Source organism: Chiloscyllium plagiosum, unplaced genomic scaffold, assembly GCF_037043375.1.
Source record: "Chiloscyllium plagiosum isolate Xiang-an unplaced genomic scaffold, Cpla_swu_hap1 HiC_scaffold_44, whole genome shotgun sequence".
Classification (NCBI taxonomy): Eukaryota; Metazoa; Chordata; class Chondrichthyes; order Orectolobiformes; family Hemiscylliidae; genus Chiloscyllium; species Chiloscyllium plagiosum.
Window position 1 is genome coordinate 23,685,615 of NW_028270182.1, and position 27,425 is coordinate 23,713,039.

At 44.4% G+C, this 27,425-nt stretch overlaps 1 long non-coding RNA gene across 3 annotated transcripts in view; it reads right to left on the bottom strand.

Moving 5' to 3' along the window:
- The window catches only part of LOC148137366 (uncharacterized), a 217,323-nt gene that overhangs the window by 44,334 nt on the left and 145,564 nt on the right, over positions 1-27,425 (bottom strand). For all 3 annotated transcript variants that reach the window (XR_015754373.1, XR_015754371.1, XR_015754372.1), the window contains exon 5: positions 18,973-19,050. This is a non-coding gene — a long non-coding RNA (uncharacterized LOC148137366). The remainder of the gene's footprint in view (positions 1-18,972; positions 19,051-27,425) is intronic.

The following is a 27,425-nucleotide window of genomic DNA, read 5'->3' on the forward strand; positions in this document are numbered from 1 at the left end:
GGCAAGAACATAGCAGGGAATGGGGGAAAACTGATGATTAAACTGCATTTATTTCATTGCAAGGGGCCTGACAGCTAAGGAAAATGAACTCAGGACATGGATTTGAACATGGGACTGGGAGATTATAGTGATTACAGAAACACAGCTGAGGGAGGGACAGGGCTGGCAGCTCATTATTTCAAGGTAGAGATGCTACAGGAAGCATCGAAGGGCAGGCAAGAGAGGACGTGTCGTGGTGGGTTTTGATTGCAAGAATCATCCTAGCAGTACTTAGAGAGGATATTCCTGTGGTATCGCCCAGTGAAGCTATGTTAGTGGAACTGAGAAATAAGAATGGGTCATCACTTTTGTACTGACATGATTGTACTGCTGACCCCGAATAATCCGTAGCAGACTGAGGGACAAATGTGTGGGGAGATCTCAAATATCAATCATAATAATAGGGCTGTTATGATAGGGGTTTTTAAACTTTCCAAATTGAGACTGGGACTGCCAGTGTTCAGTGTTTGCAACGGTGGAATTTGGTAATTGAGTTCCAGAAAACTCCCAATCAATATGTAAATGGCCTGAAAACAGAAATGGGCAAAACCTGACCTCCCCTTCGGAAACAAGATAGGGAAAGGGACTGAGGTGTTAGTGGGAAAAGATTTTCCCAAAGTGACCACAGTTCTATTAGTTTGAAAACAGCGATGGAAAAGGACAGGCCTGGTCCACAAGTTCAAGTTATAAAATGGGGCCAGCCCAATCTTGATCGTATCAGCCAGGAACTTTCAAAAGGTGACTGGGGAGTCTATTTGCAGGGAAAGGGAAGTCTGGCAAGTGAGAATATTTTAAAAGTGAGATAAAGTGAATGTTCAGCGCCAGCATGTTCCTGTTTGTGTGCAGGTCAATGCTGACAGCATTCGGGAACACTGGCTATCTATTGAGGATCTGGTCAAGGAAAAGGAGGCACATGTCAGGTATAGCCAGCTGGTTCAAGGGGATCCCTGAGGATCACAGGAGCTGTAGGAATACACTTTGGAAATCAGGAATGTAGAAAGGGGACATGAAATAGCCTCAGCAGAGAAGGAGAATCCAAAAGTCATTTTATATATATATATTAAAAGTAAATGAGTAACTCAGGACAAAATAGGTGCCTTTAAAGACCAATGAGGCAATTGATGATTGAAACTGCAGGATATTTACTAAGACCCTCAACAATTTTTTCCCTCCAGAACTTACTGTGGACAAAGACTGGGGAACTCAGGGAATAAGAGCAATACATTAGACCGCAATTGGAGTTCTCTGCAATTCCAGTCTCCCTGCTATAGGAATGATACTGTGAAACTTGAAAGTGCTCAGAAAAGATTAACAAGATATTGCCCGGGTTGTTGGTGAATAAGCTGGGATTACTGTCACTGCAGCATCGGAGACTGAGGGGTGACCTGATATGAGGGGCACGGATTTGGAAAACATTCAGGTATTTTTCCAAGGGATTGTGTAGTCCAACCGTAGAGGGCATAAGCTTAAGTTTAGAGGGGAAAGGTTGAAAAGGGACTGAAGGAACAGCTTTTTCATGCACATGGAATGGGCTGAGAGAGAAAGTAACAGATACTGATGCTATGACAACATTTAATAGGTATCTGGATGGGTATATGAATGACAGGGTTATGAGGTACATGGGCCAAATGCTGGTAAATGGGATGGATTTATTTAGATCTTCTGGTCAGCATATCAGTTGGACCGGAAGGTCTGGTTCCCTGCTGTACATCTCTATGACTTTAAAAGGGTGCATGTTATAGAAGAGGTGGTGCTGGAGGTTTGAAAACACAAAGGTATGGAAAGTCCCAGGACCTGATTAAGTATATCACAGGACATTGTGGGATGTTAGGGAAGAAATTGTGGACCCCCTAGCAAAGATATTTGTACTATTGACAGCCATGTGTGATGTGCTGGAAGGCTGGAGGGTGGAATAGTGGGCAGTGAAGGAGGTTTGCTAACATTACAAAGGGACCTTGATGATGTGGGTGAATGGGCTGAAAAACTGTAGATGGAATTCAATCTGAATAAATGTGAGGTAATACATTTGGTAAAACAAACAAGGGTAGAGCTTATACAATTAATGTTCGGGCCTCGGTTAGTGATTTAGAGCAGAAGGAGCTCCAGGTTCAGCTACATAATTCTTGAAGTTTGCATCACAGGATGGATAAGACAGTGCTTTGCATGCCTGACTCTTGCTCAGTGTAGGATTTGGGACGTCATGTTGAGATTGTACAGACATTGGTGAGGCCTCTTCTGCAATACTCTGTCCAGTTCTGGTCGTCCAGTTATAGGGAGGATATTATTAACCTGCAGGGGGTTCAGAAGAGGGTATGGAAGGCTTGAGTTCTGGAAAATGGCTGGACAGGCTGAGTCTTTTTTCACTGGAGCCTGGAGGTTGAGAGATGACCTTATGGAAGTTTATGAAAAAGATGACGGATATAGATAGAGTTAATGGTAGTTGCCTTTTCCCCAGGATGGGGAAGTCGCAAGAGGAGGGGCCACGTTTTTAAGGTTAGAGGAGAGAGATGTTCAAAACAAGACATGTGGGGCAAATTGTTACACAGAGGGTGGGAGAAGTGTGGAACGTACTTCCTGAGGAAGGGGTGGATGTGGGTACAATTACAATGTTTAAAAGACATTTGTTTAAGTACGGGAATAGGGAAGGTTTAGAGGGATATGGGCCAGAAACAAGCAGCTGGGTTGAGTTTAGTTTGAGATTATGGTTGGTACCAACTGAAGGGTCAGTTTCCATGTTATACAACTATGACAGGAATATGGTTTTGTTCCATTATTTAAGAAAGGCTGCGATGGAAAGCCATGGAACTAAACACCAATTCGCCAGATTTCAGTGATGGGTAAATTGTGGAAGTGATTCTGCCAGACTGGAGTTACATTCATTTGGAAAGGCAAGGATTGATGAAAGACAGTCAGCACAGTTTTGTGCGTCCAAAGTCAGGTCTCTCTAATTTGATTGCTTTTTTGAAGTGGTGACCATACATTGTCTACACCAACGTCAGCAGAGCCTTTGACAGGATTTAGCATGATATACTTGTTGGTAAGTTTCGACCACATAGGATCAGGGAGAGCTAGCCAACTGGATACGTAATTGGCTTGACAGTAGGAGACAGAGGGTAGTGGGAGAGGGTTGTTGTTCAGACTGGAGGCTTGTGACCAGCAATGTGGTATAAGGACCGGGACTGAGTCCACTGATGTGCATCATCTACATAAACGATTTGATTGAGAATATAGGAGTCATTGTTAGTAATTTTGTGGATGATCAAATTAATGTTATACTGGGCAGTGAACACGGTTATCAAAGGGGATCTCAACCAACTGGGCCAGTGGACTAAGGAATGAAAAATGGAGTTGAATTCAGGTGGTAGAATTTGTTAAGACAAACCAGGGAGGACTAACACAGTTAATGGCAGGGCCCTGGGCAGTGTTGTCTAACAGAGAGACCAAGGGCTGCAGTTACATTGTTCCTTGGAAGTGGCTTCACAGGGGGACAGGGTGGTGAAAGCGGCATCTGGCACATTTGCCGTCACTGGCCAGCACTTTGACATATGAGTTGGAGATATTTGTAACAATGTCCTAAATATTTCCCTTAGGCAGAGGAGGCTATGGGGTGACCTTATCAATGTTTTCAAAATCTTGCGGGCCCCGAGATAGGTGAATAGCCAAGGGTAGGTGAGTCCAAAGCTAGAGGGTATAAACGGGAGGTGAGAGAGCAAGGATTTAAAGAGGGAGCTAAGGGGCAACATTATCCACAGAGGATGTTACATAGTCGAAACGAACTGCCAAGGCCACAAGGAGAAACGTGTACAATTACAACATGGAAAAGACATTTGGGCAGGTACATGGAGAGGAGAAGGTTTGAACGGATATGGACCAAACGCAGGCAAAAGCCAATCTTTCAGTTTAGGAAACCTGTTCAGCACAGACTAGTCAGACCGAAGGTTCTGTTTCCGTGCTGCATGCCTCTGTCTCCAATTATTGGAGGAGGAGACGACCGAGATAAGGCATGTTATAGACACTGAAGCAAGTTACAGCGATAGGGCTGGTAGGCTGGTATGCAGAACATTTCAAATATGTGGAGGGACGAAAGGGAAGGGAGGAGGTTACAGGGACTGGAACTGATGTAGGAGTTACACATTTTTGAAGACACTGATCAATGAGACATGCCATAGATACAGTTTTGGAGAGGGAGCGCAGAACAGAAAGATCCCAGGCAGCAGTCCCACCCTCACGTGGGAGGCCTGTTTTTCCCTTTGTTATACTGATGCTCACTAAGACAACACAGGTCTGGATTGATAACTGTAAATTCCCGATGCTGTCTTAGTACAAAGTAAGTTAGATTAGGGGCGGTGATTGAGCCTGGGGTGTGTCTGTACTGTGCTCCTCCTCCAGCACTGTATCCATGTCATGTCTTGTTAGCCATTGTTTGGAACCCTCTCATTGCTCTCTGCTCTGTGCACTATGAGTGATCTTATTGAAGGATTTATTGAAGGCTCCAGATCTCCCTGCCCTTTGTCTCTTTGGCTGACCAAACATCGTCAATGTGGTGACAGACGAGACACCAAGCAGCTGGGAAGTCTACTGAGTCAGGACTTTCCTGAGTACCTACAGGAGACAGAGAAATAGACAGAATGGGAAATTAGACAGATGCAGTGAGGGTTACACAGGGAGAATGATACTGTGTCCCACAGATATCTGGAAAATCCCAGTCTCCATCCCTGGCCTGTGCTGCTGTGTCCCTCTGGAGTGGAGAATTCAGTTGGCTCAGGATCTGGAGTAGCTGCAAGAGTGAGAGACACTGACTGAGGCAGCAATTAGACCCACGCAGTGAGGGATACCACATGTAGAGATATGAGTGATATCACCAGAGTTCAGGATAATTTCAGGATCAAATGAGTGTGTAGGAAGAACGGGTTTAGCTTCATGGTGCACTTCATGATGTATCAGTGCTTAGGGATGAGCAACCACTGAGCAGGTGAACTGCTGGCCTAGTGGTATTATTGCTACAGCCTGTATGCCAAACCTCAGATAATGTTCAGGGGCAGCAGGTTTAAATCCCACCATCAGAAATGGAGAAATTTGAAATCAACATTTTTTTTAAAATGGTAATTAACAATCCATAAATATGTATGAAACCATTGCTGATGTACAAAAAAAAAAGCCCAAACACTTGTCCTTTCGAGATGGACATCTGCTCATCCTCACGTGGTCTGCACCACATACCCACAGCAAAGTGTTTGCCTCTCAATTACCCTCTGAAATGGCCGAGCAAGCTACTCAGTTCAAGGGCAGCTAGGGCTGGGCAAGAAAGGCTTGTCAGCCAGAGACACCAAAATCCCATACCTGATTTAAAATATAATCCATTAGGATGGTCCCAATGGAACTGTGCTGCAACCAGTGTCCTGGCCAATCATGTTGGTAGGTTTATGGACAGGGCTATAGACTGACAGAGAGGATGCAGGGACAGGGTTCAGGTGAAAGGAGCTTTCCAAATTGAAAGAGAAAAGGTGAAGCATTGGAGCAGCGTGGCAATGTGGCTGAAAACAATCAGTTAAGAACAGGATGGGACAAAGCTGAACTAAAGTGGCAAATCAGCGACTTGGGCTGTGACAGGGAATTGTGGGGAAAAGTAAATTATGTGTTTTTGTCAAATGCACAAAGTCTCATCAATAAGGTAGATGGATTTGTGACACAGAGATAAATGGGATTTAGACACCAGAGAGACGTGGTTACAGGGCGAACACAAATATTCAATGGTCACAATCTTGTGCAAATTCAGGCAAATGGACAACGTTAACAGTAATGGATAACAAAGACATTACAGTGAAAGCATTTGGCCGCAGATCATGAAGTAGAGCATGTCTGAATGTAAATTCTGGCTACTACTTGCCAAGGACACAAGAAGCAGAACAGTTTTAGCCACTGAACAGCATTTCATTGCTCATCACTGCATTAAACAGGAATCAATTGGAATTTTAAAAAATAAACACATTATGATAATTTTGGAAAACTTCAATATTCATATAATCTGAGATAATCGCAATGATAAAAGTGATATTGGAAGGGGGTGCGGAGATTTTTTTTCTGTGTATCTTTGGATAACATATTGTGCAACTGGCTAGGGACATAACTACCTCAGACCGACCGTTGTCTGATGAAACTTAGTGAATGAGTAATATCACACAGAGAGATCCTCTGGGATATTTTGATAAAGTGTCGTTTAAAGAAATAAAAAGTTTTAAAGTGACTCACAGAAAGGACAAGCTACAAGTGGAAACAAAAATAGCCAATGGCATGAGTTTGACAGGAGAACTGACCAAGGTAAACAGGCTAAACAGACTGAAACATGTGTCTGTAAATGAACAGTAGAAAACATTTGAAGAAACAGTGTAAAACATTTAACAAAAGGATATTCCAGTGAAACAGACAAACCTCAGCAAAAAATCCCCACCTGTCCCTCACTCAGGACAAAATGGATCATATTAGATTATCAGGCTGAGAAGATCACCAAAAATTACTTAAAATCCTGAAGTGAGAGAGTGTTTTAGGAGTAAGTTTTAAAGGGATTGCAGAGGGTCTGCTAGCAGGAGGAGTGCAGTGGGAAGGGGAATCATTGACACGACAGGAATAGGGAGAGGTGACGGTGCTGGAGGTGGTGAGAGTGTCACAGAGAGTGGTCAGGGCCTGAACGGTGTTACAAAGCCAGTAAAGATTGCTGCAGATGGAGGGGTTTGTACAGGTAGGAAAGGAAGGTGTGTAACTTTCATTTATTCATTCATGGGATGAGGATGTCACTGATTGAGCCAGGAATCTTTGCCCTTATTGCTAATTATCCAGAGGGTCGCTCAGAGTCAGCCATACTGTTGTGGGTCTGGGTTCACATGTCGGCCACACCATGTTAGAATGTCAGATGTTCTAGATTAAAGGAGGTAAGTGAACTAGATCAATTCTTCCTACTGATCAACAATGGTTTCATTGTGGCCACACCATGACATCTCAACTCCTACTCTCAATGCTCTGACCAATGAGGGTAATCATCCCAAATGCCTGCTTCACCAACCTGTATACCTGTGACACCACTTTCAATTAACTGGGTACCTGCATGCCCGGGTATCTGACTGACATCACCACCCAAGGACAGAACATTAACTGTACAACTCCGGCCTTGGTTTGTTTCACCAAAATGGAACACCTCACATTTATCTAATTAAACTCCATCTGCTATTCTTCAGCCCACTACCCCAGCAGTACTGTTCATCCTGTTGTATCATAGATAACCTTCTTCACTGTCCACTTTACCACCAATTTCAGTGTCACCCAAAAAAACTTACTTACCAGGAAACCAATATTCCCATCCAAACCATTTATCCAAATGACAAACAACATGGGACCCACTGCACCGCTGGTCACATGCCTCCAGTCAGAAAAACAACTGTCTCCCATTACCCTCTGTCTCCTATCAAGCCAATTGTGTATCCAGTTCACTTGCTCCTCCTGAATGCCATATCCTTTTACAATGATCTGGGCTTATTACCCAGTTTACCACACGGAACGTAGAACACAGAACAGAACAACACATGACCCTTCGGCCATGATGCCATGCCAACCTTTTATCCTAATCCAAGATGGAGGATGGGAACAAATATTCTGGCTGTAAGAGCTGCTCCTTTTTTTGAGGTATTTTAGGTGTTGGAGGTGATTTCCTCGAATTCCCGGAGCAGCAGTTACTGTTTTATATGCTGTTGCATTGTTTTGGAACTTTGGAAAAAAAAGGCGAAACAACAGCAGTTTAAAAGGGAGAAGAGCAGACAAAGAAAGCACATGGTGAGGGCAGTGCAGGAGAGAGAGAGAGAGAGAGAGAGAGAGAACCTGCACAGTTACCCCTTTGCTGTTTGAATTCATGTATCGCTGGACATCGGAGTGCCTCTGGGAAAATTAACAAACAGTGAAATTCACATCTAATCTTGGAGGAACTGTTGGGCGAAGTCCACAGCAGAGAATTAGATAAATTAATTGAATTAATTGTTTTTTTAAGTCTGTCCAAGAGAAAGGCTGCACTAGTGGGTACAGTGCATTCTCTCTTGATTACACATTTTTGGAGATAAGTCTCTTGATTAAACTTAAAATATAAGCCATAGCTATTAATTTAACCTGGGCAGTGTTTGTAGAGGAATAAGACGATGTTATTTTCTGGGTCTGTAGATTGTGAAGGAGCAAAAATGGCCTTTGCAGTGATATGTACTTCTTGTCAGATGTGGGAGTTTAAAGAGAGTTTAAGGGTTACTGCGGATTATATCTGCCACAAATGCTGTTGGATGCGAATCTTTTCAGATCGAGTGGATCGGTTAGAGAGACAGATAGAAGCGATGAGGAATTTGCAACAGCAACAGTATGTGATAGATAGCAGTTATAGAAAGGGGGGAGGTCTCACATACAGTCACATAGATGGGTTAACTCCAGGAAGGGTAAGAGAGGTAGGCAGCTCGAGCAAGAGTCTTTTGTGGATATACCCATTTCAAACAGGTATGCGGTTTTGGAAAATGTAGGGGGTGATGGATTCTCAGGGGAACGTAGCACAAACAGCCAAGTTTCTGGTATTGAGACTGGCTTTAATGCAATGAGGGGTACGTCGGCTTCCAAGAGATCAATTGTGTTAGGGGATTCTGTAGTCAGAGGTACAGACAGACGTTTCTGTGGCCAGCAGAGGAAAAGCAGAATGGTGTGCTGTTTCCCTGGTGCCAGGATCAAGGATGTCTCAGAGATGGTGCAGAATGTTCTCACAGGGGAGAGGGGCCAGCAGGAGGTCAATGTCCACATTGGAACCAACGACATATGAAGGGAAAAGGTGAGACTCTGAAGGGAGATTACATAGAATTAGGCAGAAATTTAAAAAGGAGGTCCTCAAGGGTAGTAATATCTGGATTATTCCCGGTGCTACGAGCTAGTGAGGGCAGGAATAGGAGGATAGAGCTGATGAATACATGGCTGAGGAGCTGGTGTATGGGAAAAGGTTTCACATTTTTGAATCACTGGAATCTTTTTTGGGGTAGAAGTGACCTGTACAAGAAGGACGGATTGCTCCTAAATTGGAAGGGGACTAATCTACTGGCAGGGACATTTGCTCAAACTGCTTGGGAGGATTTAAACTATTAAGGTGGAGGGGGGGAGGGGAGGTAGGACCCAAGGAGATAGTGAGGAAAGAGATCGATCTGAGGCGGGTACAGCTGAGAACAGAAGTGAGTCAAGCAGTCAGGGCAGGCAGGGACAAGGTAGGACTAATAAATTAAACTGCGTTTATTTCAATGCAAGGGGCCTAACAGGGAAGGCAGATGAACTCAGGTCATGGTTAGGAACATGGGACTGGGATCTCATAGCAATTACAGAAACATGGCTCAGGGATGGGCAGGACTGGCAGCTGAATGTTCCAGGATACAAATGCTACAGGAAGGATAGAAAGGGAGGCAAAAGAGGAGGGGTAGTAGCATTTTTGATAAGGGATAGCATTACAGCTGTGCTGAGGGAGGATATTCTCGGAAATACATCCAGGGAAGGTAGTTGGGTGGAACTGAGAAATAAGAAAGGGATGATCACCTTATTAGAATTGTATTACAGACCCCCCAATAGTCAGAGGGAAATTGAGAAACAAACTTGAAAGAAGATCTCAGCTATCTGTAAGAATAATAGGGTAATTATGAGGGGATTTTAACTTTCCAAACATCGACTGGGGCTGCCATAGTGTTAAAGGTTTAGGTGGAGAGGAATTTCTTAAGTGTGTACAAGACAATTTTCTGACTCAGTATGTGGATGTACCTACTACAGAAGTGGCAAAACTTGACCTACTCTTGGGAAATAAGGCTGGGCAGGTGACTGAGGTGTCAGTGGGGGAGCACTTTGGGGCCAGCCACCATAATTCTATTTGTTTTAAAATAGTGATGGAAAAGGATAGACCAGCTCTAAAAGTTGAAGTTCTAAATTGGAGAAAGGCCAATTTTGACAGTATTAGGCAAGAACTTTCAAAAGCTGATTGGAGGCAAATGTTCGCAGGTAAAGGGATGGTTGGAAAATGGGAAGCCTTCAGAAGTGAGATAACAAGAATCCAGAGAAAATATATTCCTGTCAGGGTGAAAGGGAAGGCTGGTAGGTATAGGGAATGCTGGCTGACTAAAGAAATTGAAGGTTTGGTTCAGCAAAAGAAGGAAGCATATGTCAGGTACAGACAGGACAGATCGAGTGAATCCTTAGAAGAGTATAAAGAAAGTCAGAGTATACTTAAGAGGGAAATCAGGAGGGCAAAACAGGGACATGAGATAGCTTTGGTAAATAGAATTAAGAAGAATCCAAAGGGGTTTTACAAATATATTAAGGACAAAAGGGTAACTAGGGAGAGAATAGGGCCCCTCAAAGATCAGCAAGGCGGCCTTTGTGTGGAGCCACAGAAAATGGGGTAAATACGAATTGAACATTTTGCATCAGTATTTACTGTGGGAAAGGATATGGAAGATATAGACTGTAGGGAAATAGATGGTGACATCTTGCAAAATGTCCAGATTACAGAGGAGGAAGTGCTGGATGTCTTGAAACACTTAAAAGTGGTTAAATCCCCAGGACCTGATCAGGTGTACCCGAGAACTCTGTGGGAAGCTAGAGAAGTGATTGCTGGGCCTCTTGTTGAGATATTTGTACCATCGATAGTCACAGGTGAGGTGCCGGAAGACTGGAGGTTGGCAAACGTGGTGCCACTGTTTAAGAAGGGCGGGAAAGACAAGCCAGGGAACTATAAACCGGTGAGCCTGACCTCGGTGGTGGGCAAGTTGTTCAAAGGAATCCTGAGGGACAGGATGTACATGCATTTGGAAAGGCAAAGACTGATTCGGGATAGTCAACATGGCTTTGTGGGTGGGAACTCCTGTCTCACAAATTTGATTGAGTTTTTTGAAGAAGTATTGACGAGGGCAGAGCAGTAGATGTGATCCATATGGACTTCAGTAATGCGTTCGACAAGGTTCCCCATGGGAGACTGATTAGCAAGATCTCATGGAATACAGGGAGAAGTAGCCATTTGGATACAGAACTGGCTCAAAGGTAGAAGACAGAGGGTTGTGGTGGAGGGTTGTTTTTCAGACTGGAGGCCTGTGACCAGTGGAGTGCCACAAGGATCGGTGCTGGGCCCTCTACTTTTTGTCATTTACATAAATTATTTGAATGCGAGCATAAGAGGTACAGTTATTAAGTTTGCAGATGACACCAAAATTGGCGGTGTAGTGGACAGCGAAGAGGGTTACCTCAGATTACAACAGGATCTGGACCAGATGGGCCTATGGGCTGAGAAGTGGCAGATGGAGTTTAATTCAGATAAATGCGAGGTGCTGCATTTTGGGAAAGCAAATCTTAGCAGGACTTATACACTTAATGGCAAGGTCCTAGGGAGTGTTGCTGAACAAAGAGACCTTGGAAAGCAGGTTCATAGTTCCTTGAAAGTGGAGTCGCAGGTAGATAGGATAGTGAAGAAGGCATTTGGTATGCTTTCCTTTATTGGTCAGAGTATTGAGTACAGGTGTTGGGAGGTCATGTTGCAGCTGTACTGGACATTGGTTAGGCCACTGTTGGAATATTGCGTACAATTCTGGTCTCCTTCCTATCGGAAAGATGTTGTGAAACTTGAAAGGGTTCAGAAAAGATTTAGAAGGATGTTGCCAGGGTTGGAGAATCTGATCTACAGGGAGAGGCTGAACAGGCTGGGGCTGTTTTCCCTGGAGCATCGGAGGCTGAGGGGTGACCTTATAGAGGTTTACAAAATTATGAGGGGCATGGATAGGGAATTCTTTTCCCTGGGCTCGGGGAGTCCAGAATTAGAGGGCATAAGTTTAGGGTGAGAGGGGAAAGATATAAAAGAGATCTAACGGCCAACTTATTCACGTAGAGAGTGGTACGTGTCTGGAATGAGCTGCCAGAGGATATGGTAGAGGCTGGTACAATTACAACATTTAAGAGGCATTTGGATGGGTGTATGAACAGGAAGGGTTTGGAGGGATATGGGCTGGGCGCTGGCAGGTGGGACTAGATTGGGTTGGGATATCTGGTCGGCATGGACGGGTTGGACAGAAGGGTCTGTTTCCATGCTGTACATCTCTATGACTGGAAGATCAAACTAACCTACATACTCTTCATTTTACTATCATCCGTGTGCCTATCCAAGAGTCTACAAAATGTCCCTAATGTATCTAATTTTACTACCACAGCTGGCAGTGCATTGCACCCACCATCACTCTCTGTTCAAAGAACCTACCTCTGAAATCTCCCCTTAACCATCCTCCAGTCGCCTTAAAATTACATTCCCTATAATAGCCATTTCTGCCACAGGAAAAAAAATTCTCTGACTATTCACTCTCTCTGTGCCTCTCATCATCTTGTTCACCTCTGCCAAGTCACCCCTCACCCTTCTTCACTCCAATGAAAAAAAGCCGTAGCTCCCTCAACCTTTCTTCATACATGATCTCCAGTACATGCAGCATCCTGGTAAATCCCCTCTTTCCCTCTCTAAAGCTTCCACATCCTTCCTGTAATGAAGGGACCAGCACTGAACACAATATTCCAAGTGGGGTCTAACCAGGGCTCTATAGAGCTGCAGCATAACCTCACCGCTTTAAAACTCAATCCCACAGCTAATGAAAGCCAACTCAACATCTTCCGTTTTCACAACCCTATCAACTTGTGTGGCAACTCTGAGGGCTCTCTGGACATCTACCCCAAAGTCTCTCGGTTCGTCCACACTGCTAAATATCCTGCCTTGAACACTATTCTGCATTCGATCACTTCACATTTTTCCAGATTGAACTCCATCTGCCACTTCTCAGCCCAGCTCGACACCATATCAATGTCCCGTTGCAACCTACAACAGCCCTCCACACTATTCACCACTCCACCAACCTTCATGACATTGACAAAGTTACTAACTCACTCTTCCAATCCCACATTCAAGTAATTTTTTAAAAATCATAAAAAACACAGGGCCTGGAACCAATTCCTGCACAACAGGCTGTGTTTTCCATCTGTCATCACCTTCTGCCTTCCGTGAGCCAGGAGTTCTGTACCCAGACAGCCAGGTTTCCCTTTATCCCATGCTTCCACACTTTCTGAATGAGCTATAAACCTGTTTTGTCACATTCTCAAAGGATTCAATGAGATTTGAGGTATGACCTGGCCTTGAGTTTTCCAAGGAATTATAAATCCTGTCTCACAGAGTCATCTCTAATAATCTGCACACCACAGATATATGACTAACTGGTCTGTAATTCCCACGATTAACCTTATTCTCTTTATCGGACAGGAGAATAACATTTGCCCCCTCCAATTTTCTGGACTCCACTGGACATTGAGGGTGGAAAAGCTATCGCAAAAGGTGCAACAATCTCTTCCCTCGCTTCGTGTATAACTTTGGGTATGTCCCGTCTGGTCCAACAGATGTATCTGACATTATGTTGTACAAAATTCTCAGCACATCCTCCTTCTTAACATCAGCCTGTTCACATATATTAGTCCTTTTCACGCTGTCCTCACAAATGACAATGCGCCTCTCAGGAGTGAATCCTGAGTCATAGTATTCATTAAGAACCTCCCTACCGCCTCCAACTCCAGGCACAAATTACCTCTTTTATCCCTGACCGACCCTAACCTCACTCTGGCCATTCTCTTGTTCCTCACATAAGTGGAGAATGCCTTACGATTTTCCTTAATCCTTCCCAACAAAGCTTTTCCATGCCCCCTTCTTGCTGTATTAAGTCCATTCTTCAGTTCCTTTCTGGCTAACCTTCAAGAGTCCCCAGAGTGTAGAAACAGGCCATTTGGCCCAACAAACCCATACCGACCCTCTGAAGGGTATCCCACCAGAACCATTCCCTACCCTATCACTCTACATTTGCCCTGACTAATGCGCCAAACCTACACATCCCTGAACACTATGGTAATATAGCACGACTGATTCACCTAACATGCACACCATTGGATTGTGGGTGGAAATTGGAGCACCTGGAGGAAACCCACGCAGACACGGGGAGAATGTGCAAACTCCACACAGACAGTCACCCCGGGCTGGAATCAAAATCGGGTGCCTGGTGTTATGAGGCAGCAGTGCTAACCACTGAACCACCTTGCTGCTTCATGTAGCTCTTAAAAGCAGTGTCTTATTCTTTCTTCCTCAACCTTAAGTAAGCTTCCTTCTTCCTCTTGACTAGATGTTCTACATCTCTTCGAAACTTGTTAAATGCTTCACTAAAGTCTATGTGGACAATGTTCACTGCTCTGCCTTCATCTATCTCTTGGTCATCCCCTCAAAGAGTTAATCTGGTTTGTGAAACATGGTTTTCCACTCACAAAGCCATGCTGACTATCTGTAATAAGTCTTTCCAAATATACGCAGCTCCTTTCTCTCAGAATCTCCTCCAACAACTTCCCCATCACAGGGCTCACTGGGCTGTAATTTCCTGGCTTTTCCCTGCAGTCCTTAAGCGTTAGCCACCCTCCAGTCTTCCGATAACTCATTGTGTCTGTTGATAATATAAATATCTTTGTTTGGGATACTGCAATCTCTTCCCTAGCTTCCCACAATATTCTACCATAGACCTAATGAACTACTGAGGATTGATCTAGCTTTATTTGTTTTAAGAGTCCAGCACTTTCTCTTCTCTGTTGAGGATTCTTTCCAAGACATCACTATTTATTTCCCCAAGTTCCCGAGCTTCCATGTCTTTCTCCACAGGAAATACTGACAAGATTTTTTTTGTTTAAGATCTAACCCATCTCCCCTGGTTCCACACATACGTGACCTTATGTAAAGGCTTCTGAAAATTCAAATAGAACGTATCCCCCGTAATAACACGCCCTTCCTACATCCTTATCTATACTGCCATTTATATTCACACCAACAAATAAAATTCAACAGGTTCAAAAACATATTTTCTTTTATAAAATGTGTTTCTAAGGGTCCAATTACTGTTTATTAACATATCATTCTAATGTATTTCAGCATGCTCCTGACTTAGTGTCAGGCAAATACTATTTGGTTTCAGACTGACAGCAGAAAGCATTATGGGATTTCTTGTTTATCAATCTGAAAAAGTTAGCTTACAGTGTCAGCAGGTAATAGAGAAGGCAAATCAAATGCTGCCATTTATTACAGAGGGAATGGAGTCTAAAACTAGGAAGGTCTTGCTAAAACTATACAAGACCTCACCCAGAATACTATGAACAGTGTGAGTGCCCGAAAGAAAGATATTCTTCTATTGGAGGCGGGTCAGGGAAGGGTCACTCGGTTGATCCTGGGAATGGATAACTTTTCCAATATGAGGTGGAGTAGATTGAGGTTGAACCCATTGACGTTTAGAAAAATGAGAGAAATTGAATGCAAAGTCCAAGATTCTGAAGGGCTTTGTTCAGGTAGATCAACAATGCTTTATGATGGCCTCACCAATGTCTTGTACAGGCACACCATGACATCCCAACTCCTACTCTCAATGCTCTGCACAATGAAGCTAACCATCCCAAACACCTGCTTCACCAGCCTGTCTATCTGGGACACCACTTTCAAAGAACTGTGTACCTGCATCCCGAGTTCTCTGATTGGCAACTCTACCCAGGGCCCGAACATTAACTGTACAAGTCCAGCCTGGTTTGCTTTACCAGAATGCAACACTGTGCATTTCTCCACCTGCTATTTCTAAACTCTCAGATAACCCTCTTCACTGTCCGCGTTACCACCAATTTCAGTCTCACTCACAAACTTGCTAACCATGGCTCCTGTATTATCATCCAAACCGATTATATAAATGATGCACAACAGTGACTAGCACCAAACCCCATGGCAAACCATTGGTTACAGGCCTGCTGCTGAGCAGTAACCCTCTACGAGCACACTCTGTCGCCTACCGTCCTACTGTTTTGTATCCAGTTGGTGAGTGCTCCCTGGTTATGTGTGATCTAAACTTACTAACCAGTCTGTCATGCAGACCATTGTCAAAGGCCTTGCTAAAGTCCATGGAGATATCATCTACTGCTCTGCCTTGATCTATCACTTGTCTACCTCCACAAACACTCAATCCCGTTTGTGAGACATGATTTCCTGTGCACAAAGCCGTGCTGGTTATCGCTAATCCGCCATTGCCTTTCCAAACGCATGATGATCCTATCTCTCAGAATCTCCTCCAACAAGTTACCCACCGCTGCCATCAGTCTCAATGGTCTGTCGTGCTGTCGATGATACAAATATCTCTGCGAGGGGCCTTGTAATTTCCTCCCTAGCTTCTCACAAGGCGCTGAGGTACATCTGATCATGTCCCCAAGGTTTTATCAACCTTTTTAATTTTAAGTCATCCAGTACCTCCTGTTCTCAAATGTAAACTCTGTTCATGACATCACTTTGTATTTTCCCAAGTTTCCGAGCTTCCATGTCTTTCTCCACAGTAAATCAAAATGCAAAATATTTGTTTTGGATCTCCCCCATCAGCAGTGATTCCACACAGACAGCCTCATTGATCTTTCAGGGGCCCTATTCTCTCCCTCACTAATCTTTAGCCCTTGTTGAAACATGTCAAAATGCTTCCGAAATTTCAAATATGCCTCGACCGCTACTAGCCTCCCCCATCCTTATCTATTCTGCCATTTATGGTCACACCAAAATATAGAATCCAAGAGATTTAGAAATATTCCCCTTTTATAAAACCACGCATCGCCCATTGCATAGACCAGGAGTGTTGTTCGCAGTGGAGGAGATCACACTGATAGGGATAGATTTAGAGACTAAACAATTTTAAGAAATAATGGTGGTTGCAATGCTGAGAGCAGGTTTCAGCAAGTGGGAGGATATAGACCTGAAGGAGGTTACACACATAGCGATGGCTTTAGGGTCTGTTGGGGGCTACACAGTAAAGGGTTTCTAGTAACTGGAGGCATTTACACAGATAGGGACAGTACTAGTGATAGGCAGAATTCACAAAAACGGGGAGGATTGTAGAGTCTGCACGGCACTACAGATATGAGAAGAGTTGTATCAACTTGATGATAATCACAGGCAGGAAAGTTTGAGGGGTTTGGAGTAGCTCACCATGATCGGCAGGGGCACGGAGACCGGAGATGTTATCGAATTGCGTACGTTTAAGATTACTGCAGGCAGTCAGAGATCATGAGAGAATTACAAGGTCTGCTGGTGATTCCACAGGAGGATTACAGGGACTTGATGAAGTTGAACGTGGATGTAGGATTGTCGGGACTGAAGCTGGGAACAAAGATAGAGGGATCAGCAGGGATTACAGAGATATGGAGGGTAGTGGTCTCTGGTGAAAGTTCCACATAGAGGGATGTTTTGTGGAATTCAGGAATTTGCAGAGATAGGCAGATTTGGAGGGGCTGGAGCAGTTTGCAGAGGCATGGAGAAATGTAGTAACTGAAAGATACAGAGATGGTGAGGTCTGTAGGCGATGCAATAATTTGGAAGGACTGGAGAAGCTGGAGGGGTTCACACACACATAAGGAGGATTGTAGGAGTGTGAGGAGTTTACAGAGATAGGGAGGGTGGTGCCTTCTCAGTAATTAGTAGTTTGGAGCACTGTCCAGACTCGGGAAAGGTTTCAGAATGAGGGAGGGACAGAGCAAATGGAAGTGGTCGCAGAGAATAGAGGAATGCGAACATGTCACTTTGGTGCTGTGTCACTGAGGGTCATCAGGAATACAGTTGTCCTCATTAAAATGTGCAGACCCTCAAGGGAATGGACAGGGTGGATGCTGAAAGGATGGTTCCTTCCTCTTATGGGAGAGACACAAACAAGCAGTCTCTGTTTGACACAAGTGGAGAAAGGGGAGTTATCTTTCTCTCACTGTCCCAAACCTACTCCAGGTTTGTTCCCACACAGCTCAAAGCAACGCAATGCGATAACAAAGAGCAAGGTCCGTTGGGACTGCAGGAGATACGAGACGAAGGCCATGTTAGAAGCGATGGAGGGAGTGAGAGAGAAGGGAGATGTTCAACAGCTGGAAGGGTTTACAGGGAGTGGACACTGTCAGGACTGGAGAACATGACACGCTCACTCATGAGAGGGAGATAACGATATGATACAAGGTCAAACACAGCAGCAGGATCCCAAGCTCCGTACCTGTCATTTACTCAGGGAACTACTCTCACCCAGTCTGGTGCCAAGCCCCACATACAAACAGCATGAGGGTTCCCAGATCCTGGTGCTTAGGGCCAAGTGCACTCACCCCTGAACCACTCGGTGTGGTATTTACACAGTTATACATTCTCCAGGAACAGTGTCCTAGCCGACATTAACTGGTAAATTCAAACTCTTCCGAGCAAAGACCATGTGCACTTAGATTCCCTGCTTATACAATCCTCTGAGTGACAGTCTGCAGATAACAAAAGAATCCACAAAACTCCACTGCATGGGTCAGGGTCAATGATAAAAGCTTAATTCTCTCAAAATGGAAACTCCCTGATTACTGCATCTCACGTAACTGCCACTTAAAAATATTAAAATACAGAACATACCAAACGAAGTCTTTGATGAGGTGAGCCCTGGTCAGTCCTGTAGATCTGGAGGTTACCAGATACAATGAGAGTGCTTTCTACCAGAGCAGCACCAGATCAGTGTCAGGCACACAGACAGAATGGGCAAATAGATTCACATCTGAACTCACATCTCCCAGCCTGGGAACCTGAAGCTGTGCTCATCCATTCTGGTAAAGATGTCCAGAATTAGGACATCAAGATCAGTCCAATGGTCCAGTCAAAAAAGATCTGTGGTTCAAATTGTAACATCCTTCAGGTTCCACAACACGTTCTCAGACCCATCCTACAGGTCCTATAAATCCCGCTCCCTCTAACCTCCTGCAGGATCCACGTCCCTTCCTACATTAGTACCACCCTCCAGGTTCAGCAGCCCTTCCTACCTCTGTACATGGACCAGACTCTACAAATCTTCCATTCTCTGAAGTGTTCCCCAGAAAGGCATTGGATCAAGGTGGATGCTATGGAGAAAGAGAGAGATATCAGGACTGGCGCGTTTTGCAGATATTAGCAACATTGCAGTGACCAAAATAGGCTTCGGTAATTTTGAGGATTGATGCTCATAAAGGAGGTCACAGCGCTAAGGAGGATTGTTGGGACTTGAAGAAGGGACTTGTAGGCACTTGAGCGTTGTCGGGACTGGAGGAATTTACCAAATAGGCCGGGTTTAAGACTGCAGGAGTCTGCAGAAAACCTTCACAGGTTAGAGTAGGATAAAAGATCAACACAACATCGTGGGCTGAAGGGCCTGCACAGTACTGTACTGTTCCATGTTCTAAATAGGGAGGGTTATGATGGCAGGAAGAGGTTTCGGAAAGCTGGAGAGGATGGGATCTGAATGAAGAGACACAAATAGGAAGGGTTACCAGGAGTGTTGGAGCTTACAGAGACAGCGATATTTGAGCTGGAGCAGATGACCCAGACTGGGAAGTTTTTGGGGATTGGGGGTGGTTTCACAGGAAGGGAAGGCCAAAGAGCCACAGGAGGTTACAGAAATTTGGAGAGCTGGAGGGCCTACAGGGGTTTCATGGAGATGGGGACGTTGGGAGGATGGTGTACTTTACAGGGATAAGGATGTTGTTAGGTTGGGGAGGTTTACACAGGAAGGGATTGTTTAGGGAACGGAGCAGATGACAGAGATAAAGATGGTTGTACAGATGGGAAGAACATACAGACTTATGGAGGGTAGTCGTGACAGTAGATGTTTATAGATACAGGAAGGCTTAGGTTCTGCAGGTTATTTAGACATGGAGGATGTGGAATCGGACAGATTTTCCAGGAGATAACAAGGGCAATTTTAGTTGGAGACAGTTTCACAGATAAGGGAGCATTAGTAACCTCCTACAGTTTGGTCAAAGTGGGAAGGGTTGTAGGGGAGGATGCAGTTTACACAGATAGGGATGTAAGAGCTGGAGAAGGTTATAGAGATGGTTGGATAGATAGAGAGACTGGAGGAGCTTGTATTGATAAGGTGGGTGCTGGCGACGGTTGGATGTCACACAGATAGGGAATCTTATAGGAACTGGATTGGATGAGTCACAGGCATTGGAGCGGGTTCTACAGATCGGAATTCTGCAGGGACCTGAGAGGATTGTAGGGTCTTCACAGATTGATTGTGTCAATCAGTCTGGTGAGGTAGGTGAGGTAGATATGGAAAGCTTAAATCCAATGTATACCATCTTCATTTTCCAGACCAGAACTTCAATATCCCTCATAAGCCACGAATCCCTAAACCTGCCAGCTTTTCCCTTCACTCTAACAGGGACAAATTTGCCCTGGATTCTTAATATCACACTTTTAAAAGGCTTCCATTTGCCAGTCATTCCCTTTCCTTCAAACAGACTCACCCAGTTGACGGTAGCATGATGTGGAGGAGCCGGTGGTGACTGGGATGGGCAAAGTTAAAAATCTCACAACCCCAGCTTCCAGTCCAGCAGGTTTATTTGGGAGCGATTGGTTTTGGTTCGCTGCTTCATCAGGTGGTTGTGGAGCACAATCATAAGGCATAGAATTTATAGCAACAGGATTGCAGTGTCATGGAATGTAACACTAAACACATTTAGTTTAAGTTTTTATCTTTTAGGATGATCACCTGCACTTTGAAAGCTGGTGCTGAGATAAACCTGTTGGACTATAACCTGGTTTTGTGTTATTTTTAATTCACTCAATCGACCTCTGCTCAATCTTGCCTAATGGCCCCAAACCTGTCCCTGTTCCAGTTTCACACCTTAATCTGTGGACCTGTCTGATATTTTTCCATAACTATGTTAAAACTAAGACAGTTGTGGTCACTAGACCCAAAGTGCTCTCTGACTGATACTTCAGTCACTTGCCTGACCACATTTTCTGAGGGGAGGTCCAGTGTTGCACCCGCATAAGTAGAGTTGCATCTTGATTTAGGAAACGTTCTTGGACACATTTGACAAACTGCACTCAGTACGGGCCTTTTACCCTCTGGGTGGTCCAGTCAATACTGGGAAAATTAAAGTCTCCAACCAATACAACTGTATTATTCCGACTGTTATCGCCAATCTCTCTACACATCTGCTCCTCGAGTACTTGCCGGCTATTTGGAGGTCTATAATACAATCCCAACAGAGAGACCACCCCTGTTTTGTTTCTAAGTTCTAAACATGTGGCCTCATTTGTTGACTCTTTAAGAGTATCCTTTCTAATCACTGTTGTTATGTCCTCCCTTATCAAAAGGACAACTCCCCTCCTCACTTACTTGTCCTTCTGTCCCGCCTGCAGCTTCTGTATCGTGGAACACTGAGCTACCAGTCCTGCCCTTCTCTCGCCATGTTTCGGTTATGGCTATAATATCCCAGTCCCCAGAGCTCTGAGCTTATCTGCCTTACCAGTCAGGCCTCATGCATTGAAATAAATGAACTTTAAACCAGAAGTTTTTTCCCTCCCTCGTCTGTGCCCCTGGTTATCCTGAATAGGAAACTTGCTCTCAATGGCTAATGTATTTTCCCCTGACTTTTCGATGTTCCCTCTCTTAGTCAGAGTCCCAACCTCCTGCCAAACTAGTTTAAACCTTCCAGGGTAACACGAGCAAATTTCCCCGCAGTGATACTGGTGCCCCTCTGGTTCAAGTCTAACCCATTCCCCCCCCATACAGGTCACCTCTACCCCAGAAGTGATCCCAATGATCCAAGAACTGAAAACCCTGCCCCCTCCAACAGCTCCTCAGGCATACATCCACGCCCCGGCCTATCTTTCTATGTCTATCCTCACTGGGGCAGGTGGCACTAGGAGCAGTCTAGAGATCACTGCCCTTGAGGTCCTGCTTTTTAACTTCTTACCTAACGCCTGATACCCCATCCCATTGTGTTCATGAAGAGGGAGTAGTAAAGGCAGCAAGTCCAGCAAATACAGATCAGGCGATATTGTGAGTTTGATGAAGAAAACACAGTGCAATAAAACCAGGTGAAGCCATTCACAAGTACAGGGAGTGCAACGGGGTCCTTAGAAATGGCTGTGAAATATCCTTGTCAGATACTATGAAGGAAAAGCTACAAGGTACTTTGTCAGTATAGTTAGAATAAAAGGGTAACTGAGGAAAGGGTGAGGCCTATTAGAAACCAAAGAAACAATCTGTGAATGGAGCCAGAGGAAGTAGGTGAGGTCTTCAATGAATACTTCCCATCTGTATTCACACAGGAGAAAGACATTGTAGCTGTGGATTTCAGACGGGATAGTGAGGTTCTATAACATGTTAAGAAAAATAAGGAGGAGGTACTAAATATTTCCACAGGCATAAAAAGGTGGAGAACTACCCCAGTGCCCAATGAATGTATCCCAGGCTGCTATGGGAAGTAAGAGAGGAGATTGCTGGGGCCCTGGTGGATATGTTTAATGCTTTGCTGGCAACAGGTGAAAAGCCAAATGACTGGACGATAGCTAATGTGGTTCCTTTCTTCAAGAGGGGCAGCAGAGGTAGGCCAGGTAATTACAGAGCAGGTAGTCTGACAGCAGGGGGAGGGAAATTATTGGAAACCACCCGGAGGATGAATCATCACTTGCAAATGCAAGGATTAACTCGGATTAGTCATCATGGATTTGATAGAGGAAGATACTGTCGGAGGAATTCAGTTTAGTTTTTTTGAAATGGTGTCTAAAAATACCAAAGGGGGCAGTGCAGATGATGTGGGTTACATGGAGTCATTAAGGCCTTTGACAAGTTCCCACATGGAAGGCTGGTCCAAAAGGAAAGAGCCTATGGGATCCAAGACAAGTTGGTAATTTGGATACAAAATTGGTGGATAATCTTTTTCGTGTTTGAAATTGTTTCACCAGCGGGTGTACCACAGGGATCTGTGCAGGATGGATCGCTGGTTATTCTGTGGAATAATTACTCTGATGTGAAAGCAGAAGATATCATTAGTCGGTTTGCAGATGACATGAAAGGTGAAGATGTTGTTCACAGTGAGGCGGATGGTCTCTAGCTACAGTCTGATGACGATCAGATGATAATCTGAGTAGAGTTTAGTTCTGATCAATGTGAGGTCATACCCTGTGGGAGGTACGATAAGCGAAGGACAGACATAATGAGTGTTCGTACCTTGCGGAGTGCTGAGGAACACAGGGACCTGAGTGGACAATCCAAAGATCCCTGAAGGTGTCAGCACAGGTGGGGAAGGCACCTGAACTGGGAGCGGGATGGGGACCCACATCCTGGTGGGGTGAATTGCTGGAGCTGCTTGAGAGGATATAATCTAATCTGGCAGGGTGTTGTATCTTAAACAGTCGAAGGGTCAGAAAGAAGATTGAGGCTGGTACACAAGTTAAAGAGAGCTATTTCAAGAGATAAGGCAGGCAAGAACATAGCAGGGAATGGGGGAAAATGGATGATTAAACTGCATTTATTTCAATGCAAGGGGCCTGACAGCTAAGGAAGATGAAATCAGGGCATGGATTGGAACATGAAACTGGGATATTAGTTATTACAGAAACACAGCTTAGGGAGGGGCAGGACTGGCAGTTCATTGTTTCAAGGTAGAGAGACCACAGGAAGCATTGAATATGAGGCAAGAGAGGATGCGTGGTGATGTGTTTTGATTGCATGACTCATTCCAGCAGTACTTAGAGAGGATATTCCTGTGGGATCACCCAGTGAAGCTATGTTAGTGGAACTGAAAAATAAGAATGGGTCATCACTTCGATTTGATTGTCCTACTAATCCCTAATAACAAGTGCCAGACTGAGGAACAAATATGTCGGGAGATCCCAAATGTCAATCATAATAATGGGGCTGTTATGGTAGATGTTTTTTAACTTTCCATCTTAGACCGGGACTGCCAGTGTTCAGCGTTTGCAAGGGAGAAATTTGGTAATTGATTTCGTCATCTCCCAATCAATATATAAACGGCCTGAAAACAGAATTGGGCAAAGTCTGACCTCCCTTTGTGAAACAAGGTAGGGAAAGGGACTGAGGTGTTAGTGGGAAAGCATTTTGCCAAAGTGACCACATTTCTATTAGTTTGAAAACAGCGATGGAAAAGGACAGGCCTGGTCCACAAATTCAAGTTATAAAATGGGGCCGGACCAATCTTGATCGTATTAGCCAGGAACTTTCAAAAGGTGATTGGGGAGTCTATGTGCAGGGAAAGGGAAGTCTGGCAAGTAAGAATATTTTAAAAGTGAGTTAAATTGAGCAATCAGTGCCAGCATGTTCCTGTTTGTGTGCAGGTCAATGCTGACAGCATTTGTAAACACTGGCCGTCCATTGAGGGTCTGGTCAAGGAAAAGGGAGCCCATGTCAGGTATAGCCAGCTGGATCAAGGAAATCCCTGAGAAGCACAGGGGCTGTAGGATGGAAATCAGGAATGCAAAAAGGGGACATGAAATCGCATCGGCAAAGAAGGATGAGGCCAATCCAAAACTGATTTTAGATAATATAGATACAATAACAGTAAACGACTAACTCTGGACAAATTTGGGGCCCTTGAAGATCAATGAAGCCGTCGATATGCATAACTGCTGGATATGGCTAAGATCCTAAACAAATTGTTCATTCCAGAACTTACTGTGCACCAAGACTGGGTAACTCAGGGAGCGAAAGATTACTATGTTACAACACAAATGGAGTACTCTGTGCAATTCTAGTCTCCCTGCTGTCAGAAGGATGTTGTGAAACTTGAAAGGGCTTAGAAAAGATTAATAAGATGTTTCCAGGGTTGTTGCTGAATAGGCTGGGGCTATTTTTCCTGGAGTATTTTTCCTGAGGGGTGAACCTACAGACATTTATATAAACATGTTTATATACAGTTACCCCTTCACCTAACACTATGGGCAATTTACCATGGCCAATTCACCTAAGCTGCACATTTTGGACCGTGGGAGGAAACCGGAACACCCGGAGGAAACCCACACAGACACGGAGAGAATGTGCAAACTCCACACAGACAGTTGGCTGAGGCAGGAATTGAAGCCGGGTTTCTGGCGCTGTGAGGCAGCAGTGCTAACCACTGTGCCACCATGCCACCCCTAGCAGGGGAGTGGAGAAATCCTGGTAGTTATAGACCTGTGAGCTTTACTTTGATTCTGGGTAAAATGTTGGAAAGGCTTGTAGGGGAAAGGATTTATAATCACCTGGAGATGAGTAAGTTGATTAGGGATAGTCAACACGGTTTTGTGAAGGGTAGGTTGTGCCCTCACAAACCTTATTGAGTTCTTTAAGAAGGTAAACAAAGAGATGGATGAGGGTAAAGCAGTTGATGTGGTGTATATGTATTTCAGTAAGGCGTTTGTTAAGGTTCCCCATGGTAGGCTATTGCTGATAATACGGAGGCATGTGATTGTGGGTGATTTAACAGTTTGGATCAGAAATTGGCTCACTGAAAGAAGGCAGAGGGAAAGATGGGAAATATCGATCCTGGAGTTCTGTTACTGGTGGGTACTTCCAGGATGTGTTTTGGGTCCACTGTTGCTGTCATTTATATAAATGACCTGAATGAGGGCATTGAAGGATATGTTAGTAAATTTGCAGAAGACACTAAGGTCGGTAGAGTGTGGATAGTGACGAAGGATGTTGTAGGTTACAGAAAGGTATAGATAAGCTGCACAGCTGGACTGAAAGTTCGCAAATGGAGTTTAATGTGAAAGGTGTGAGGCGATTCACTCTGGAGGGAGTAACAGGAACACAGGGTTCTGGGATAATGGTAAGATTGTTCATAGTGTAGATGAACAGAGAGATCTCTATGTCCATGTACATAGATCCTTGGAAGTTTCCACCCAGATTTATGGGTTTTTTAAGAAACTATTCAGTGTGTGAGCTTGTCTTGGTAGAGGGATTGAGTTTCGGAACCATTAGATCATGCTGCAGCTGCAGCTAGACAACACGCTGAAGGTGTTGGCCCACCATGCTGGCCGTCCACCTTCAGCGTGTTGTCTAGCTATCACCATTGTTGACGGCTGGCCCGGGAATGCAACTTTTGGAAGGGGTTTTGTGATTTACACATGGAAGGGGCGAAACTGTCGCTGTGTTCTAGCAGATAGAAGGCTTGACAGACAATCAAATTTTCAATGTGTGGTTTCGGTTGCATCACACTGAAAATTTTTGCTGTGGATTCTGTGTTGCGATCGAGCCCTCCGCTGTCACCTGATGGAGGAGCGTCGCTCCGGAAGGTAGTGCGCTTCCAATTAAACCTGTTGGACTATAACCTGATGTTGTGTGATTTTTAACTTTGTCCACCCCAGTCCAACACCGGCATCTCCAAATCAGCATTACAGGATGGATGTGTAAGCTTTAGAAATGATTCAGAGGAGATTTACTAGGAAGTTACCTGGTATGGAGGGAAGGTCATATGAGGAAAGGCTTTAAACTGTTTTTGTTCAAGAGAATGTGTTTGAGGTCAATTAATTGAGACATATAAGATAATCAGCAGGTGAGATGGGTTGGACAGTGAGAGCCTTTTCTCTTGGATGGCGATGCCTAGCACGAGGGGAGATAATTTTAAATTGAGGTAGATATTAATATTAATAAATAGATATGGGACAGATGCCAGAGGTAGGTTCTTTACTCAGAATAGTTGGGGCATGGAATGCATTGCCTGCAACAGTGGTAGACTCGCCAACTTTAAGGGCATTTAAACGGTCATTGGATAGTTGTATGGACACGAATTGGAATAGTGTTGGTTCGGTGGGCTCCAGATTGGTTCCACAGTTTGGCGCAAAATTGAAGGCCGAAGAGCCTGCATTGCACTGTCATGTTCTGTGTTGTAGTGGGCATAAATAAGAGATGGGGGAGGAAGGACTTAAAAGCGATTTTAGGAGAAAATTTTCTACACAGAGGATGGTGCAGTTATGGAATGAGCTGTCAGGGGAAGTGGTAGAGAAAAGTACAATAACAACATGTCAAAGACATTTGGGCAGGTACATGGGGAGGAGAAGGTTTGAAGGGGTATGGGTCAAACACAGGGAAACGTGACTTGTTCATGAACTCTGGTCAGCATGGACTAGTTGAATTGAAGGAACCATTTCCGTGCGGCATGACTCTGTCTCCAGTTATTGGAGGAGGAGACTACCGAGATAAGGCATGTTATAGACACTGAAGCAAGTTACAGCAATAGGGATGGTAGTCTGGAATGCAGTACATTTCAAATATGTGGAGTGACTTTTGGGGTAGGACAAGGTTACAGAGATAGGAACTGTTATAGGAGTTACAAGTTATTGAAGACACTGGTGCACAAGAAATGCCATAGATACACTGTTGCAGAGTAGTGAGTCTTAGTACAACAGAACTTACAGTAGGAGTGGTGATTGAGCCTGGGGTGTGTGTGTAATGTGCTGCACCTCCAATACTCTATCGTGTCATTTCTTGTTAGCTGAT